Source organism: Silene latifolia, chromosome Y, assembly GCF_048544455.1.
Source record: "Silene latifolia isolate original U9 population chromosome Y, ASM4854445v1, whole genome shotgun sequence".
NCBI lineage: Eukaryota > Viridiplantae > Streptophyta > Magnoliopsida > Caryophyllales > Caryophyllaceae > Silene > Silene latifolia.
The window spans coordinates 59,080,153-59,101,429 of NC_133538.1; the positions used below are offsets into that span (position 1 = coordinate 59,080,153).

The following is a 21,277-nucleotide window of genomic DNA, read 5'->3' on the forward strand; positions in this document are numbered from 1 at the left end:
CTCCAAAAGTAACATGAACCCACTTTTCCTCTCACAAAAAATGCGTCCATGTTACCCTTGGCGTGGATGGGAGGGAGTAATAGAGAGCAGATGTAACGTGGGCACATGGTACGAAAAACATTTTTTATGAAGGAAGTTTTCACAAACCGAATTGTGAAAACATCGAACACGCAACAAGGTCGCCACATTTTTTATCAGTAGAATTGTTTGTGCCATTTTTAGTGAACAATTAGTCATAGTTGTAGAAAGTTAAAGATACAATTTGTTGTTCCGCTAAACACATCTTCTTCGAACACGCAACAAGTATATTGCTACGAATGATTCTAGCGGGTGTCCCGTGCATCGCACGGGCCTTCCAACTAGTCTCACAATAATAATAAAAGAATAACACAGGAGTAAGACAAGAATAACACAGAAGTAACACAAGAATAACATAAGAGTAACACATGAGTAATAGTTGAGTAACACAAGAGTAACAATAGAGTAATTATGAAGTTATTAGTGTGTTACTGTAGTGTTATTGTGTTGTTACTGTATTGTTATTGTGTTGTTACTGTAGTGCAGTTTGCCAGTTTCTCCACTGTTTTAGCCTAGTTTTATTGTAGTGTTATTTTAGTGTTACTGTAGTGTTATTGTGTTGTTACTAGTTTTATTACTTTGTTACTATGGTGTTATTATGTTGTTACTATAGTGTTATTGTGGTATTACTGTAGTGTTATTGTGATGTTATTGTAGTGTTGTAGTGTTATTATTGTGTTGTCACCGTAGTCTATTACTATAGTGTTGTAGTGGTGTTACGGTAGTGTTATTATGGTGTTACTGTAATGTTATTGTCGGATGAGCTTCGTCATTTTCATTTTACGTTAAACGATTTTAATACTACTTTCGTTATTCAATTTTATAAGAAAGGCAAAGCAATTGTAGAGATGAATTTCATTGACAAAATGGATCAATGATAGCATGGAACAATAATAAAGACATATTATACTTTTTAGGCTATGTGGGACTCGAACGCAAACCTTCGTACACATACATGTACGTAGCTCCACCATTGAGCTAATAGCCTTTTTTTTATACTTACCCTCGTCATTGAGTTTGTTCGACAAATTGAAACAACTACTTAAACCAATTTGTAATGCTTGACTTCGACAGTTAAGAATCACTATATATATGAATATGATGAAATATTCATCAAGGTCATCAATGATGACTATGCCAATAAAAAAAAAGCGAATACCTTAACAAAGCCACGCGACTATGTTTCAGCGGTTAAATAAATTTTCTCTGATCACAGATTACTCCCTCTGAACAATACTGCCCCATGATACTAACTTGGTCTTCAGAAGTAACGCGCTTAAAGCAAAAGATTAAAAGGTAGAGCAGAATACTAATGTTCGACGTATGAGTCGACATTCCTACTAATTGACAAAATCAGAGAAAGCAAGCTTGTCAAAATGCTAATTTTCAATTATTTAGAGATACAACAGGATGCTAATTTGTGAGGCAAGTCACTTTGTTTTCAATACGACTAACGCGCTTGAAGCAAAAGATTAAAAGGTAGAGTAGAATACTAATTTTTGACTTATGAGTCGTCATTCCTACTAATTGACTCAATCAGAGAAAGTTAGCTTGTCAGAATGCTAACTGTCAGAATGCTAATTTCTCTGATCAGAGATTACTCCCTCTGAACAATACTGGCCCATGATACTAACTTATTATTTAGAAGTAACGCGCTTGAAGCAAAAGATTAAAAGGTAGAGCAGAATACTAATGTTCGATTTATGAGTCGACATTCCTACTAATTGACTCAATCAGAGAAAGCTAGCTTGTCAGAATGCTAATTTTCAATTATTTAGAGATACATCAGGATGCTAATTTGTGAGGCAAGTCACTTTATTTTCAATACGAGTCCGAAGCAAATAGTTTGGACAATTAACCGTTGTGATTAACTCTAGTTGCAGCTGAACACCGGAGACAAAAACAAAACAAAATCAGACGGAAGCCAAGCATCAAAAATGTTCAAAAAAGACGGTCAACTAATGGGACTAACATGGTTACTAGCAAGAAAAAAAACAGCCTACATACCAACAGTTTTCGTTGTACTACGATCCATGATGTATAGTGCTCGCCCTCACGAGTCGAAATGCAGCCTTAATCAAGAAAACATGCCCTTAGCCGTCGACTCCCTCCAGTTTTACAAGTACTCCAATTTATGTGACTCGTATTTACGAACATTTAGTCCCCTAACTAGCCTCGTTCCTATGCTTTCTAGCATGTATTAGGGTTGTTTCTTATCTTTAGCTTCCTATTATGCATATTCTATGAGGTTTTGTGCCCTTGGTAGGAGAGGAGTGCTAGCCTTGCTTATATGGAGCAAAACGTAGCTAAATTGATCGCATCTAACGACCAAGCAACAAAGAGGAGACCAATACTAAAGGCCTAAGTCAATAAAACAAGTATATGGGCAATGATAAAGGATCCCCACGACCCTTAATGGATCCCCACGAGTTAGGGGACAACCAAATGAAGAAGAAGCAAATCTGCCCTTCAGGACGGGCGTCCCACTGAGAAGGACGGGCTCCCCCAAGCTCAGCCCGAGCGTCCCCAAAGCATGACGTGCGTTTTTCAATACAGGATGGGCGTCCATTAAGAGGAGGTCGTGCGTCCCAAGCTAGGACTTGCAAGGCGTTAGACTTCATTTAAGGGGCTTAATCGTCATTTAAGCCCTTAGTTAACCTAATACTTGTACTTAGTATAAATACTCCCTTGTATTACCAAGTGATTATCAAGTTATCTTATATTAAACCAAGTTACTTTAGATTAAAAACCAAGTTATTTAGCTTAATTACAACTTAATCTTTCTTTAATTATTGTTCAAGTATTCTTAGATCTAGTTGGGTAATTGAAGATAATTTGGAATTATTGGAGAATTGACAACTCTTCATCATCAATCAAGTTTTCTTCTATTATTCTTTGCTTTCTATTTGATCATCCTAAGTTGGTAATATTTCTTTACTCTTTACTTAATCCTTGTTTATTGCTTTACTCCTTCATCATGTTTAGACTTGTTAAGATGATTGACACCATTGTTAGCATGTTCACCATGATAATGAGTGAGTAGTTCCCTAGCTAGGGTTAGTGGGGGGATTAGGGGAGTTAATCATAAGGTAGATCTTTACTTAATAAGTTAATATGAATGCTTACTTGTTGTAATTTTAACTTATGCACATGTTATGCTTGATGAAATGTTTGATTGGCAACCTAGCATGATTCTCTTATCCTTTAAACAAGCCTTGTAAGACATAAACCAACTCAAGGCTTGTTAGACCATGCATATAGTTGAATAGGGAGGACTAAGTCGATGTAGGTGTTGTAAAGTCTTGATCGACTCGGCTCCGAGACATAAACCTCTCTAGGAATTCTAAGATATAAACTAACTCGATTCCATTACAACAATAAATTGCTTACATCTATGAAACTTATTTATATGAACTCATCATGATTCCCATATGAACCCATGACACCCTAGTGTTTTAATTAATTGTTTACAAACTCTATTTGCTTACTTTGCTTTACTTTCATTTACTTACTTTGCATTTGTTAAGTAGTTTAGATTACAAATCTCAACCTCAACCCAAATTGTGACACTAAAGATATAGCTATTTACAACCGATAAGTCAATACAGTACCCATCCCTTGGGATCCAACCTTTACTTACCGCTCTACTAAGAGTAGTTTGTTGAGATTATAAATATTTTTTGATTGGAAGTATAAACGACATATCGTCCGAATAAAAAATGGTGCCGTTGCCGAGGACGGTGTTCAATTGATGATGTATCACTTTTATAAATACTTTTATAGCTCCCTTTATACCATTTTACATACCATTTCATGCCTATTATATCATTTTATATGCCCTATTTCAATGAATTGTCGATACTGCCGCTATTTTATGTTTTGATGCAGAAATGACTCGTTATGAGTATGATCAAGCTAAGATTAGCATGGCGGAGACGGCATAGTAGAATACACGAAGCATGGCACGAGAAACGAGGAAGCACGAAGGCTAGAAGTGGAAGAAGAGAAGAAATAGCCTGTGAAGCAAGTTCCTCGATCGAGTCATCACTGGCTCGATCGAGCAGCTGTCCTCGATCGAGTCACCTCTGGCTCGATCGAGGAACCTCTCTGGCAGACTTATTTCCGGATTTTCCTAAAACGATTATCTTTTGTTATAAATTAGAAACTCATGTTTTATTCTACGACTATGTTTTATTTTACTTTCATACTGCTGGATATTTCCTTAGAACCCTAATTTCTTCCTTGTGACAGTACTAATCTTTCCTCATTAATTAATCGTTCATTGTTTTATGTTCATCAATTATTGTTCCATGCTTTTAATCATGTTTTCATTCTTAATCATTGTTGTTGTTATTGTCATCATGAGTAGCTAATCTCCTCATCTAGGATGAAGGGGGTCTAGGTTAATTAAAAGGGAAAATTGATTAATTGCTATTGATATCGCTTAAGCTGTTGTTTGATTATTATACTTCTTCTAGTTAATTAACTTGAGGCCTGAGTTATTAATTAGTGTAGCGAATTAATCCTATCGCCGACCGGGTTAGAATTAATATAGGCTGCGATAATCAAATAGATTGTATCTAATTATAGCGACCGCATGTTAGAATCGATCTAAAGGGCATAATCGAGTCGATCGATCTTATGACCTTAAACAACTTGATAGATTTAGCAATCGATTAATAATCCCCAAATAATTGACCTAGTGAACTGGAATCCTTGACCTTTAATATTATCGTTTAAAGCCTTCATTTAATTACTTGCAATTAGTTTATTAGATCAAAACCAAACAAAACCCTCAGAAATTGGTTACTCTTAGACAACTTAAATAATTACAGACTTAGCTTTTACCGCCTCCCTGTGGATTCGATACACTGCTTCTTTGCTAGCTATTCTTGTTAGTCCCGAGATAGATTTACTTTGGTTTGGTGATACGACTTTAGCCACATCAAATTTGGCGCCGTTGCCGGGGAGGCAACAATTGTTTAGTCTGTTTGTGTTTATTTTGCCTTTTTGTCTCAGGGAACCGAGTTCCTTGAGACCGTTCTCACACTTTTCTTGTTAGTTCCGTTTATGCCCAGGTCTAATAGGTCCGAGATTATTCCTTTTGATCCTGAACCAGAAAAGACTTTTCGCTACAGACGGAAATTTAATCAAGAAGTGGGTCAAGTAGAAGACTTGAGTATACTTGACGTTGAAACGACGAGCTCAACAGAGACAGCCGATCGGTCCTACGAAGAGGAAGAGGACGAAATTCCTATTCCTGAAATTCCAATCACGACTGATATTCCCAAAACTACCATCATACCTACTCTAGCCAAATCACCACTGAAGCCGACCTTAGCTTCTATCCCACAAGGATTTAAGCTGCCCACTACTACCAATGGAACTTTTGAGATTCGGCCATCGTATATCAATCTGGTGGAACGAAATATGTTTGGAGGGACAGCTGCTGAGGATCCTACGACGCATATGGAAAAATTTGTCACTTACTGCTGTTCTATTCCATTAACAAATGAGTGACACAAGATCGTGTTAAGCGGTGCTCTTTCCTTTCTCCCCGAAAGATGGAGTGGAGTGGTTGAGAGATATGGATATGGATATCTTGAAGGAGTTCTGACTGGAATTCCTTGGCTCTTGCTTTCTACAAGAGGTACTTCCCACCTCAAAAGACTAATGCTTTGAGGAATCAAATCACTAGTTTCAAGCAAGGAGCTACTGAAGATTTGAATGAAGCTTGGACTCGCTTCAAGCGTTTAGTTCGATCAGTTCCCTATCATGGTTTCCCAAAGTGGTTCCTTTTCAACCAGTTTTATAACGGGTTGTTTGACGATCATCGTGCCCTTTTGGATTCTTCTGCTAATGGGAGGTTTCAAGATAACACCAATGATGGTGACGCCTGGAAGTTAATTAATCAGATTGCTACCCATACCGCCAGGTATGGAAATCCTAGGGGAAGCACGCGAGGTACCGGTGTTGATAGTGCCACTGGCAGCACAAAGGAGACTATTTCTTCTGCCCGATTCTTTGAGATAAAGACTACCCAATCATTGGGTAGTAAGGAGAGAGTTCATGCCATGAGTCAGCAAGTAGAGGAGACTTGTGCTAGATGTGGTTTAGACGGTCATGGTGCAGCTGATTGCATGAGTACATTGGAGCAGGTTAATGCCTTTCAGGCCTATAGACAGGGTGCACAAGGTACACCCTTCTCCAATTTTTACAATGAAAGAATGAAGGAACACCCATTCCTTCAATGGTCCAGTCAGAATGTACAAAACCCGCAGCAGTCACAACCGCAAAATAATGTTTATATCCCTCCCAACAATTGCGGTAATCAACTGCCAGGGGGATATCAGAGGCAAAATCAAGGAGGCCAAAAGTTCAACAATCAATATCAACAGCCTCCTCAGTAAACTCCTCAACAAATTCCTCTACAAGCTCCGAACAATGAGATGGCAGAGTTGCGCAATCTTTTGCAACAAACTTTGTCAATGCAGCAGAAGTAGACGGCTCAAATTTATGAGCTGATTGCCCATAACAAGATGCTAGATAATCAAGTGGCTCAGATGGCACTTCAAAATCCATCAAAACAGGCCGTAGATCTTCCTCCTCAAGGTAAACAAGCTCATGAACAAGCTAATTTTATTCAGCTGAGGAGCGGTACTTCTTATGCGAATCCCGACCTACAAAGCCTTGAGAATGAAGTACCCATTACTGTTGATGAAGTCCCTTTTATGCATCCCAAAGGATTGGGTAATTTGGAGCTTAGTGATGATGAAAAAGAACCTGACGAAGTTGAAACACGAGTTGACGATAAAAATAAGAAAGACGAAGAAGCTGAACCTACAGAGGTTCCTCGATCGAGTCACAGGCGACTCGATCGAGGATCCAGCCAGCTCGATCGAGTCACCCCTGGCTCGATCGAGGAACCAAAATCGACAGCTGACGGTGTTTCAAAAGTTGTTTCTAAGGTCAAGCAAGCCGAGCCCATAACCATTGCACTACCTTTTCCTCATCGACAACAAAAATCCAAGCTGGATAAGAAGTTCGGTAAGTTTATGGAGGTCGTGAAGAATCTACAGGTAAGTGTCCCTTTTACTGAATTAATTACTCAAGTGCCGGCTTATGCAAAATTCATGAAGGAGATTTTGACAAGGAAGAGATCCTTTGACGCGGTGGAAACTATTGCTTACACTCAGAAGTGCAGTGCCATGTTGGCAATTAATACACCACCCAAATTGAAGGATCCAGGAAGTTTTTCTATCCCTTGTCATATTGGTCATCTTTCTATTAGTAAAGCTCTTTGCGATTTAGGAGCTAGTGTCAGCGTTATGCCGTATTCTGTCTGTAAGAAATTAAATATGGGTCCGTTGACAGTTACTAATATGACACTGCAGATGGCCGATAGATCAGTTAAGCACCCACTAGGGGTGTTGGAGGATGTTCCCGTTCGTATTGGGAAGTTTTACATCCCCGTTGATTTTGTTGTCATGGACATGGCTGAAGACAACCAAATCCCTATCATTTTGGGCACACCGTTCCTACATACTGCGGGGGTGGTTATAGATGTTAGGCAAGGGAGATTGACCTTAGCTGTGGGGGATGATACGATTATATTTAACTTGGAAAAAGCATTGAAAAACCCCATGATAGAAGAGACTTGTCATAGTATAGATGTTGTTGATTTTACTATTGATGAGTGTCTTCCTATGTGTTTGGACAGGGATCCTCTTGAGATTGCCCTGGTTTCTGATCCAGCTGATCAGACGGGTTCATGGAGTCCAGAATTTCATCGGATTGAGAAGCTTCTAACTGGAGAGGAATGCCCACATCAGAAGGTATATAGTTTGGGTGTCACACCTAAGGTAACTGAGGTAAAGAAACCTGAATTAAAACCTCTTCCCTCTCATCTCAAATATGAATTTCTTGATGACTGTGAAATGAACCCAGTGATTGTCAATGCTAGCCTAACTAAAGGTCAACTATCTGCTTTGTTGACTGTTTTGAGAACTCATAAAAAGGCAATTAGGTATAGCATTGATGATCTCAAAGGTATTAGTCTTGATTTTTGCATGCACCGAATTCATCTGGAAGAAGACCACAAGCCTAGTGCACAAGGTCAGAGACGACTAAATCCTCCAATGCAGGAGGTGGTAAGAAAAGAGGTACAAAATTTACTTGATGCCGGTATTATTTTCTCTATATCTGATTCTAAATGGGTCAATCCTGTCCAAGTTATACCTAAGAAGGGAGGTACTACAGTAGTGAAAAATGATAAGAATGAATTAATTGCTACTAGACTTGTTACAGGGTTGAGGATGTGCATTGATTATAGGAAGTTGAACACGGCCACTAAAAAGGACCATTTCCCGCTTCCTTACATTGACCAAATGTTAGAGAGATTAGCGTGTCATAGTTATTTCTGTTACCTAGATGGCTACTCCGGTTTCTTTCAGATACCCATACATCCTGACGATCAGGAAAAGACCACTTTCACATGTCCATATGGTGTATTTGCTTATAGGAGGATGCCCTTTGGTTTATGTAACGCTCCTGCTACCTTTCAGCGTTGTATGATGGCCATATTTTCTGATTACATAGAGTCTATTATGGAAGTCTTTATGGATGATTTCAGTGTATATGGTACTGATTTTAATATTTGCTTGAGAAACATGACTAAGGTTTTGCAGCGCTGTGAGGAGAGCAATCTTGTTCTCAACTGGGAGAAGTGCCACTTCATGGTTACTGAAGGGGTGGTACTCGGTCACTTGGTTTCAGGTAAGGGTATTCAAGTGGACAAAGCTAATGTTGAGGTAATTGAGCAACTCCCGTACCCGGTTAATGTTAAAAGTGTGCGCATTTTCTTGGTCATGCAGGGTGCTATCGCCGCTTTATCAAGGATTTTTCTAAAATTGCTCAACCTCTAACCCGGCTACTCCATAAGGATACACCTTTTGTGTTTACTGACGAATGTGTTAAGTCCTTTGACAGGATTAAACAAGCTCTTATCTCAGCTCCTATTATCCGATCTCCGGATTGGAGCCTTCCTTTTGAGATTATGTGCGATGCCAGTGACTATGCAGTTGGAGCTGTTTTGGGGCAGCGAAAGGACAAGGTGTTACATGCCATTTACTATGCAAGCAAGACTCTTGATGATACACAAATTAACTATGCTACTACGGAGAAGGAGCTTCTTGCAGTTGTCTATTCTTTAGACAAATTTAGAGCTTATCTTGTTGGTTCTAAAGTTATTGTTCATACTGACCATGCAGCTTTGAAATATCTTTTGACTAAACAAGAGGCTAAACCTAGACTTATTAGATGGATTTTATTGTTACAGGAATTTGATTTAGAAATCCGTGATAATTCGTCTTTGAAAATGTTGTTGCGAGATCATTTATCCAGCCGAGATTTGCGGGAAGGAGATCTTACCCATTGATGACTCTTTTCCAGATGACCAACTGTTAGCTGTAGCTGCAAATACTCCATGGTTTGCAGATTATGCCAATTATTTGGTGGGAGGTATGCTTCCTCCTGATCTTTCTTATCAGCAGAAGAAGAGGTTTTTGCATGACGTGAAGCGATATTTCTGGGACGACCCATATCTGTTCCGGGAGTGCGCAGACGGTATCTACATATGATATATTTCAGAGGGTGAGGTACGTGCCATCCTTTCTCATTGTCACTCTTCTTCTTATGGAGGTCATCATGGTCGTTCTAGGACATTTGCTAAGGTAATGCAATCGGGTCTTTATTGGCCTACTATCTTGAAGGATGCTACTACTTTTGTCCGTTCTTGTGATGCATGTCAAAGGACGGGCAATATCTCGCAAAGGCATGAGATGCCTCAAACTGGAATCTTCGAAGTGGAGATTTTTGATGTTTGGGGCATTGATTACCAAGGGCCATTCCCTACTTCTCATGGGAATCTGTATATTTTAGTAGCTGTAGATTATGTTTCTAAATGGGTGGAGGAAATTGCCACCCCCACTTGTGATGCTAAATCTGTTGTTAAGCTGTTTCAGAAGATTATTTTTCCACGGTTTGGAGTGCCTCGCGCAGTGATTAGTGATGGAGGCAAGCATTTCAATGAGCGTCATCTTAATTCTCTCATGAAGAAATATGGCGATACACACCGCAGAGGATTGGCATATCATCCTCAAACCAGTGGACAAGTAGAGATTTCCAACAGAGAGGTGAAACAAATCTTGGAAAAGGTAGTAAGCAAGAACAGAAAGGATTGGAGTCGAAAGCTCGATGACACTTTGTGGGCTTACCGTACTGCATTCAAGACCCCGATTGGAGCATCACCGTACCGCCTAGTCTATGGCAAATCTTGCCATTTACCTGTGGAGCTCGAGTACAAGGCTATGTGAGCCATAAAGGAGCTGAATATGGATCCCTCACTGGCGAGTGAGAAACGACTGATGCAGTTGAATGAGCTTGATGAGTTTCGACTGCATGCCTATGATAGTGCTCGAGTGTATAAGGAGCGAACGAAGAAGTGGCATGACAAGCATATTTTGCCAAGAGAATTTCATGTTGGTGAGAAAGTTCTCTTATTTAACTCTCGTTTGCGTTTGTTTCCAGGTAAGCTGAAGAGTAGATGGTCTGGACCGTTCACTGTAGCTGATGTGAACAAGTTTGGGTCAGTTACACTGCAAACTGACAAAGGGGAAATCTTCAAAGTGAATGGGCAACGATTGAAGATCTACCATGAAGGAGCGTATGTCGGGGTGATAGAGGCTTTGGACCTCTATGCCATTGATTCTTCTAACTGATGAAGAATTACGGTCGTGCGGGACCGCATAAACCAGCGCTACCGAGAGGCAGCTTGGATTTTGTAAATTATTAGTTTGTAATTAGGATTTCAAATTTAAGTTTTTGTTATTACTTTTATGTTTTCCTTGAACTTTGAGAGATGAGGAGAGGGTATTTGATATGCTTTAAAGTAATATTTGCAGGAATTTGAGGGAATTTGAAGTTATGAGTGACAAATGACGAAAGACAAGGCCAGCATCAACTTCCTCGATCGAGCCAAGAGCGACTCGATCGAGGAACCTATCAGCTCGATCGAGCCAAGAGCGACTCGATCGAGGCACCAGTGAAGAATTTAAAAAAGTTTAAAATGAAAGTTGGCTAGTCAGGAATTTGGTTCCTCGATCGAGCCAGGCGCGACTCGATCGAGGATCCAAAATAAACCGAGTTCCGCGTTTTTCTTTAACCGGTTTTATGCTTTAATTACTCTAACTTCTTTCAATTCCCTTCTTCTTTTCATGCTTTCTTCCTGCATTATTCCTCTTCTATTCCTCTTTCTACCTTCATTCATCATCATTCATCATCAAATCTCTCTTACAACTTGTGTTTAATTGCTTATTACTTGTTTGCATCAATCTCTTGTGCTTATTTCCGCGATTCATTGCTATTTTTGCTCAGGTATGTCCCGAATTTGTCTAATTTGTCTCAAAATAATCTGAAATTTCTTGCTTATAACTTGAGTTTATTGTATTAAATCTTCCATTGCTAGTATACAATTGCTATTTCCTTGCTTTCTAGCCCCTTGTTTGTTGAAATTCATGCCTAATTTGCTAATTTGGGAATTAAGGTTCTTCAAAATCCGGTTAGAAATTATGCATTAAATTGGTTAGAAATTGTGTTCTTCTGCTTGGAATCTTCATTATTTGATACATACTCATGTTCCCTTAACTTTTTGGATGATTTAATTGTGATTTTGAGTCTTAAAAATTGATTTTTTGACCCATTTATGCCAAAAACCGGGACTGTTTTTATGCTAAGGTAGAAGTTTAATTGTCTACTTGTCTTTTATGTAGACAATGACTTCTAGGCAAGGAAATAAGAGGACTCGAGAAAGGAGAGCCCCGGTTCAGCAACCCGAGGTGATTCCCGAAGAAGTTGTATCTTCGGAGGATGACTTGTCTCCTTTGGACGATTACCCATTCATCGAATTCCGTGACAAAGCACAAAAGGACAGGTTCGAGTATCTGTTAACTAAATCTATGAGTGCCACTCGATGCGTGGATAGGAAATTTTGCGAACATTGAAGATAGATGACATTATGTTTGGCATGTTCAATGAGATTGGGTTACATGGTCTTTTCGCACTCCATGAATTATCTTACCCTGCTTTAATTCTCGAGTTTCTGAGCTCATTTACTTACTTTCCCAGTGATCATCTTATCATGTTTCGATTGCTTAATGTTGAACGGTCCTTAACCTTTGACCGTCTGTCAGAAATTTTGGGAATAGATAAGCATACAGACGGAGACTTGTACGGTGTTGGTGGGCTGTCCGCTATTCGATATTTTCCATTGTTTACCGGTTATGCGGATGCGGATGTCAGTGCTATGGCTTTGTTGGACATCCAACACGTTTGTCTTCATTTATTCTTGAGGTATTTGAGCTATTTGTTGTATGGCCGGCACGACAAGAGCAAGACCTCCACTATTGAGGTCTTAATACTTGCTAGTTACTTGAATCCTTATCGGGAGGAGACATTCCAGTTCTCTCCCCCTGCTCTTGTGTGCTCGGCTTTTGACAGGATGATTGGGAGGTATGGGAACCTTGATTGTGGTGCTCTTGTCACCAAGATAGCTAGGGTTGTTTGTGATTTTGAGGGTGATGACCCCTATGAGCCCATGGATGACCATGAGCCACTTGTTGATGATGACCACCTCCGTTATGAAATTTCTTATATTGACATCAAGAATGGGAAGGACCATTACTGGAGGGTCCGAGGGGAGTCTTACATTCTTCTACCTTGCGCCCGTTTACCTGCTGTCGACCCCCTTGAGGAGAGTACGGCTGTGGAGCGACCCCCACCCGTTACTTATCTGATTCCTGAGGACCTTCTAGTCACTTTTCCTGGGTCTAGTACTATTACCACTACCGGTGGGCGCCAGAGACGTCGTCAGCCCACTACCCATCTGCCTGCCTCATTTCAGCCTGCTCCTCCTCCATCTCCTTCAGCCTATCCTGCTTCAGGCTACCACTTTGATCCGGTTATTGCACGAGAGGTGAGGATACATGAGGACATCAACACTGCTTTGACAGAGAGACGGATGTGGGAACATATGGAGGCCATGTCTCTTGCTTCAGGGGGACAGTATAGGGGTGTGACACCTAGCTATTATACCACTCCTGGTGATGATAACCACGTTTTCCATCTATATGGAGTCACTCCTACGGAGTTTGGACAGTTTAGCACTGCCTACGGTGCCTTGGGTCGTCCCTTTTACACTCCAGTCCGCCCCCCTCAGCCTACTTCTGTTTTTGCGGAGGACGCTGGTATTCCTTGCTCCCAGAGAGGACCGTTTGGTCAGTTTAGATCTTCTACTTCCGCTGCTGTTGTTCCAGGAGGCAGCCGTGGTAGAGGCCGTGTTAGGAGAGCCACCCGTGGTCGAGGTCGTAGTCCAGTTCCTGATCCTGAGCTGATGTCCCTTTATGCCGAGATTGATGATTATGATGATGCTGATGGAGCCCAGTAGTGACAGCTCGTCACTACATCCCTCTCTTTCCAGCTGGTTTGGGGGAGGCTACTGCATTACAGCTGGTATTATCTTTCTTGTTTTGTTTTATTGCATTTCCTTTTTCCCTCTTCCCTTTGTTAGTGGTGTCCTATAGGTTGCTGGATTTCTGTGTGACTGTTATGCTGTAGGCGTCACAATGAGGACACTGTGACATTTAGGTTTGGGGGAGTGTGTTTATTTCTGTTGTGTGCTTTTATTTAATGTTGTGTGTGAAAAAATCAAAAAAATTCAAAAAAATTGAAAAATTATAAAATCCAAAAACATGTTTTTATTTATTTTGAGTCGAGTCTTGGTGAATTGTATAGCAATGATGATAATTTGCTTTGTCTTTGCATTTGAGTCTCATCTAGTTGTCCATGTACATTGTTTTGACCCGTTAGCTATGATGAACAAAGCTCTTTACTCAAGTCTTGACCGTTACAATATGCCTTATGCCGAGTAGACTTGACTTTATTTTGTTGGTAACCCACTTAAATTTCTGAGGCCTTTAGAGCTTCCTAGGCCGGGAACATTAATAAACCGGTCTCATTGTTATTTAGGCTGATGAGTGTGGTCTCCTTGTGGAATATGTAATATCAAACTGCATAAGTGTGACATTAGTTTCTTAGCTTTTGCACGTTCATATGATTAAGTATATGAGGAAAGGCGGTTCTTTTTGTTCAAATATGCCATACATTACCCAGTTTTTGTTAGCCCGTTTGACCCATGTAGCCATTTTATCTCCTATTTCTTAGCTACATTCCAGAATTTGCCTACCTTTTTCGGGACAGTCGCAGTTGCTTGAGTCCTTATTGTTATAGCTACTTTGGTTGGGTTGAGACTTTTATTGTCATGTGGGTAGTAGCTATCTTTTTATAGCAATTGTGTGACCTCTTATGTTGAAAAAAAAAAGAATTATGAAAAAAAAAAAAAAAAAAAAAAAAAAGAAAAAAAAAGAAAGTTTCGAAAAAAAAGGAGTTCAGAAAAAAAAAGAAAAAAGAAAGAAAGAAAAGAAAAAAAAGAAAATTGCTTGCTTCATTAAGTTTTGTTAGGAGGTCGTGTGTGGTAATTACTGGAGTCTAATGCACATTTGGAGAGCCTTTTCATTTCTCTCATATGTTGTCAAAGTTGAGATTATTTCTCCAGTTGGATGTTTGTTTTTATTTATTAGATTTGGCTATTGGTCTAGTGCTGCGACTACCGTCTGGGCCTCACATACCCATACGTGCTTTTGCACAAGCCATTTCTATACCCATGCCACTTTACCACCATTCTGTCTTTGATACATGTACTTGGTCTGTTTCGTGAATGCGTACTAGTTGGAGAATCTCTTATCACATTAGATTGCATGCATATTTCATAAGTTGAGTGAGAGTCTTATTTCTTTCTATCTTACATATATCTCACCCCTTATGAGTGCATGAGTGAAACCGCGAGAATCCAAAAAAACTGTCTTGCAAGGTTGAAAAGTATTTGGCTGAGTCTCGGTATCATGTCACATCTTGAGTAAGAGCTGCGTTAGTCTATTACCCGTGCTTTTGAATTTGTTTCATTAGCACAACTTTGGTCATTACTTTGTTATATATGTGGACAGCTGGGATTTGTATGTGCCTAGACATTTGCTCTGAGTTATTCATTCACCATTTGTTCGCTGTTCTTTGTTTGGCATGACTGCTTTGCTTGAGGACAAGCAAAGGTTTGGTTTGGGGGAGTTTGATGTATCACTTTTATATATACTTTTATAGCTCCCTTTATACCATTTTACATACCGTTTCGTGCCTATTATATCATTTTATATGCCCTATTTCAATGAATTGTCAATACTGCCGCTATTTTATGTTTTGATGCAGAAATGACTCGTTATGAGTATGACAAGCTAAGACTAGCATGGCGGAGATGGCATAGTAGAATACACGAAGCATGGCACGAGAAACGAGGAAGCACGAAGGCTAGAAGTGGAAGAAGAGAAGAAATAGCCTGTGAAGCAAGTTCCTCGATCGAGTCATCACTGGCTCGATCGAGCAACTGTCCTCGATCGAGTCACCTCTGGCTCGATCGAGGAACCTCTCTGGCAGACTTATTTCCGGATTTTTCTAAAACGATTATCTTTTGTTATAAACTAGAAACTCGTGTTTTATTCAACGACTACGTTTTATTTTACTTTCATACTGCTGGATATTTCCTTAGAACCCTAATTTCTTCCTTGTGACGGTACTAATCTTTCCTCATTAATTAATCGTTCATTGTTTTATGTTCATCAATTATTGTTCCATGCTTTTAATCATGTTTTCATTCTTAATCATTGTTGTTGTTATTGTCATCAAGAGTAGCTAATCTCCTCATCTAGGATGAAGGGGATCTAGGTTAATTAAAAGGGAAAATTGATTAATTGCTATTGATATCGCTTAAGCTGTTGTTTGATTATTATACTTCTTCTAGTTAATTAACTTGAGGCCTAAGTTATTAATTAGTGTAGCGAATTAATCCTATCGCCGACCGGGTTAGAATTAATATAGGCTGCGATAATCAAATAGATTGTATCTAATTATAGCGACCGCATGTTAGAATCGATCTAAAGGGCATAATTGAGTCGACCGATCTTATGACCTTAAACAACTTGATAGATTTAGCAATTGATTAATAATCCCCAAATAATTGACCTAGTGAACCGGAATCCTAGACCTTTAATATTATCGTTTAAAACCTTCATTTAATTACTTGCAATTAGTTTATTAGATCAAAACCAAACAAAACCCCCAGAAATTGGTTACTCTTAGACAACTTAAATAATTACAGACTTAGCTTTTACCGCCTCCCTGTGGATTCGATACCTGTCTTACTGCTAGCTATTCTTGTTAGTCCTGAGATAGATTTACTTTGGTTTGGTGATACGACTTTAGCCACATCAATTGAGTTGTTATCATTTATTGTTGTTAGTTGTGTCTTTCTTAATTTTGGGGAAGTCAAACTCCTCAAGGTAGTTCTAATTGTTTTTTAGCTGTTTGATTTTTGCATGTCTAGGAGATCACAAGGCGGTCTTTTGCCTAATGATCCTAAAATCGAGAGAACTTTGACAAATAGTAGAAGAACCGTTAGAGGGACTTCAACAATTTTGGGTATTGGAGAACTTGTAGACATTGGTATAATCCAAACGGGTAGTGTTGAGTTTACCAACCCTTTTGTAAGACAAGGAGAGGATAACCCAATTTAAAACCAACCACAAAATCAACCTACAATGCCTAAATTTTCATCTCATTCCGTACCAACCGAGAAGAACCTACCTAATGGTACTTCAACACCACCCCACTTTACCGGTAATTTCATTGTCAAATCCGCATTCATACAATTAGTTGAACGGAGTCAATTTGGAGGGATGCCTAGTGAAGATCCTCATATACACATGAAGACTTTTTGTGACTATTGTGATGCAATTTCCCAAACGGGGGTAACACAAGATCAAATTCGATGGGTATTGTTTCCTTTTTCCTTGCTCGAAGCCGCAAAACAATGGTTGAAGAGCTTAGACAAGGCCACTCTTAGAATTGATTTATGGAAGAAGTTAGCACTTGCCTTTTACAAGAAGTTCTACCCTCTGGAGAAAACCAACATGTTAAGAGCCCAAATCACCGGGTTCAAGTAAAGAGATGAAGAGTCTCTATATGAGGCATGGGAAAGATTAAAATATACATGTCACTCTTGTCCTCATCATGTGTTAAGAGAATAGTTTCTAGTCCAACAATTTTTGAATGGGTTGTATGAAGATTCAAGGAATGTGCTCAACATGGGTTATAATGGAAGATTCACCGAGGTAGATGATAACCAAACTTGGGCAAAGATAGAGAAGATGGCGGTTCACAACTCTCAATATAGTAGGCCAAGAAAAGCTACTAGGGGAGGGAGATATGAAGTTGACTCCGTCACACAATTGAGTGCCGATTTGGGTGCCCAACTATGCTCCCATATTAACACAATGAACTTGAAATTTGACAAGGCCATAGCCAAGATGAATGAAGCTTCTCAATCACCCAAACAACATCAACAAGTCAATGTCATGGTGTCAACATCTTCTATTCCAAATGGAGTATATGAGAATTGCGGAACTTTGGGACATGATCAATAAGAGTGTAGGGGCACAAATGAGCAAGTGAATGCTTTCCAAGCATACAAGAATGGCACCCCTTACACCAACTATTACAATGAAAATACCAAATTTCACCCAAACTTCTCATATAAAAGCCAAAATGTTCAAAATCCTCAACCAACATACACCCACCTCTAATGAGAAATCCTACTCAAAGACCCTTTTTCAACCAAAATCAAGGATTCCAAAACCAACCCTCTTACAATCAATCCAATGACCAAACTTTTGATGTTCAAAAAGCGGTCCTTCAAATACAAAAGAGCCAACAAGACTTCTTCGCTCAAATGCAAAGAGATAGCCAAGCCAAAGACACTACCATCAACAATATCCTTGCTCATACCAAGATGTAGGAAACACAAATATCCCAATTGGCCTCTTCGAGTTCCCAAAGGCAAAAAGGACAATTACCTCCCCAAGGTAATCCTCCTACAAAACATGAAACCATCAATGCCATTCACTTGAGGAGTGGTACACGATATGAGGGACCTAAGGATCCAATTGAAGAGGATGTTATTAAGGAAAGTGTCAAGCCAAGATATGTGATAGAACCATTTAGGAGAAATCCTAGGGTAGTGGAACCAACTACCAATGAATCATTGAAGAACAGAAATGAAGAGAAGGCCAGAGAGGTTGAAAAAGAATCTATTGTGATTAGACTTCCATTTCCAAATTGCCAAGCCAAGCCCAAGCTTGAGGAGCAACTTGGGAAGTTCATGGAGATTGTGAAGAACGTAGAGGTTTCCATCCCATTTACGGAGTTGATCAACCATGTGCCGGCTTATGCATAATACATGAAAGACATCCTTACCAAGAAGAAGTCCATTAGGAAGTTGGAAACCATCGCATTCACACGGATAAGTAGTGCAATACTGTAACATCACAAGAGTATGAGAGGAAAGTTGTCCCGCATCGGGAAAATATAGAGGTTGTGATATGTTTATAAGGGATTCAACCCACCACTTAGTAACAAGGCTTTGTGCTTTTGGGCTTAAGTGAGGACAAATTATGGGCACAAAGGTACACATCCCATCTTATTGGGGTTATGTTACGACGGTGGCGGGTCGGATTGTTATAAATGGTATCAGAGCGACCCTGCGACCGTGTGGTGAGCATGTGGTCAGGAGTACTCGGGTCACCCACCTAGCGGGGGAGGATTCTGGGCTTGGCCGCGATCAGCCTCTGGACACAACGAGGATGTTGTGTTATTAAGTGGGGGAGTTTGTAACACCACTAGAGTATGAGAGGAAAGTTGTCCCACATCGGGAAAATATGGAGCTTGTGATATGTTTATAAGGGATTCCACCCACCATTTAGTAACAAGGCCTTGTGCTTTTGGGCTTAAGTGAGGACAAATTATGGGCCCAAAGTTACACATTCCATCTTATGGGGGTTGTGTTACGATGGTGGCGGGTTGGATTGTTATAAATATTTCAAGGGAATTCCCCACCTAAGCTCAAAGATCCGGGAAGCTTCTCCATTCCATGTACCATTGGTGACACCACAATCAACAAAGCACTATTTGATCTAGGTGCAAGTGTGAGTGTCATGCCATACTCGGTATGTGAAAGGCTAGGAGTGGAAGAACTCAAGTGCACTAATATGACTCTACAAATGGCGGACCGAAAAACAAAGAAATCACTTGGGGTATGGGAAGATGTACCCGTGAGAATTGGAAAGTTTTTTATACCGGTGGACTTTGTTATTGTTGACATGGAGGAAGATTCCAATATACCGATCATTCTAGGAAGACCATTCCTACACACCGCCGGAGCGGTGATTGATGTAAAGCACGGGATGCTCACACTTGAAGTTGGTGATGAAACAATCACATTTAATCTTGACAAGACTATGAGAGTTCCTAACTTGCATGAACCATGCTTTAGGGTTGATCATTATAGTCGAAAAGGTGAAAACAAGAAAATGAAATCCCCATTCAAAGGTCAAGTCAAAGGTGAAAATCCTAACAAGAAGGGCAAGGACACACCGCCCAATTAGAAGAAAGAAGTGGATGATATTGAAGTGGCTCTATTCGGAGAGCATGGAATTTTTCATAACAAGAATGAAAGCTTGCAAAGCTCACCCATCATGACAAGTATCAATGGAGGCCTCATTGGCCACAAGAGGAGGAGTTACTCTTGCCAACTAATAATGTAACACCCCCATACACCAAGTGCCTTACCAGGAACACCTAATGCATGTGAATACTACCATCTCGGTCACCCGAGACAATGTATATCAAATAGACAATAAAGAAACGTACTTTAATAAATAAATTTAAAGCGATACATGTCCAAACCAAAACTGTCAAATAAAAATACAACTGTTCCAAAAAGCTAAACCAACTAAAGCAAACAACTGTTAAATACACAGCGGAAGACTTCTAGACATCTCGTGGCGACTCAGCCCAGCTATCCCATGCGCATCCATCTCATACCTGCTCAATAACTGCTCACCATCCCCGAATGGATCACCACAATTTTCAAAACATTTAAACGGGGTCAGTTACTGGCTACACAAAAACAATACAACAGATACAATACACAAATTACCCAATCTTCATCACAACTCCACACACCTGACTACACACTAAAGTGTGTAGTCCTGCCAGAATACTCATCGCAATAGATATTCCTCGCCGCCAATAGGGGACCGCAACCGTTCCCACCTAAGCCCCGCTCATATCATCCGAACGATAACCTATGTTCCATAATGTGCACATCCCCACCTGTGGCGGGTTCCACAGAGGGTGAATCAAGGGCGTGAAGCCACTTCCGTAAGTGACTCCACTCAGCCGAGGGTGCACCTCGAGAACCACAGACAAACAACAACAATTATGCCACAACAACTCCAACACAACAATCAACATGTTATAGACCAACAATAAACACAATCACCATCAACACTTATGTAACCAATAACCAAGTAGGGAAACCCTACCAGGAATAAGCAATCACGAAACTGTCACAAGCAGCTAATCAATATCGCTCCTCAACGAAACCTCCTCCTATAAACATATAATCATACAATTACCATCTAATGCAATATTATACCCCCCCCCCCCAGAAAAAAAAACCCAATCTGTAACACCCCCATTTATTTAGAAGCCTTTAGCTAGACATTCCCAAATAAATAGGACTGTTATCATCTCGGTTTTCCGAGGTAGTCAATAACAAAGTCCAACTCACCAAAGTACTTTAAATAAAAACTTTAATGATTACATATGTTTTACAATTTTAATCAACTAAAACTTAATATAAAAATAAATACAACTCGCAGCGGAAAATAAATAAGTGATATAACTATATATGTGATCTAGACTTCATCTAAGGTTCCAAGTTTGGCTCTCATCCCAATGCTCCCAAGTCAGCTAATCTTTGGTACCTGTCAAATCTGCTCCCCATAAAACGGTTCACCGCAGGTGTTCACGAATACACAGTTAACCGCGAGGTTGAGTAGGAATAAAACTAAACAACAAGAACATAAAATTATCAATCCAATTTAATTCACTTTCATTGCACAACCCCCTGACAACGTGC

The 21,277-nt window shown here is 39.9% G+C and overlaps 1 non-coding gene across 1 annotated transcript; it reads right to left on the reverse strand.

Annotated features, from left to right (window-relative positions):
* Positions 1 to 17,207: 17,207 nt before the first annotated feature.
* LOC141636628 (small nucleolar RNA R71) lies at positions 17,208 to 17,314 on the reverse strand. Its single transcript, XR_012541231.1, has one exon. It is a non-coding gene; the product is annotated as a small nucleolar RNA R71 (small nucleolar RNA).
* Between the last annotated feature and the right edge of the window lie 3,963 nt (positions 17,315 to 21,277).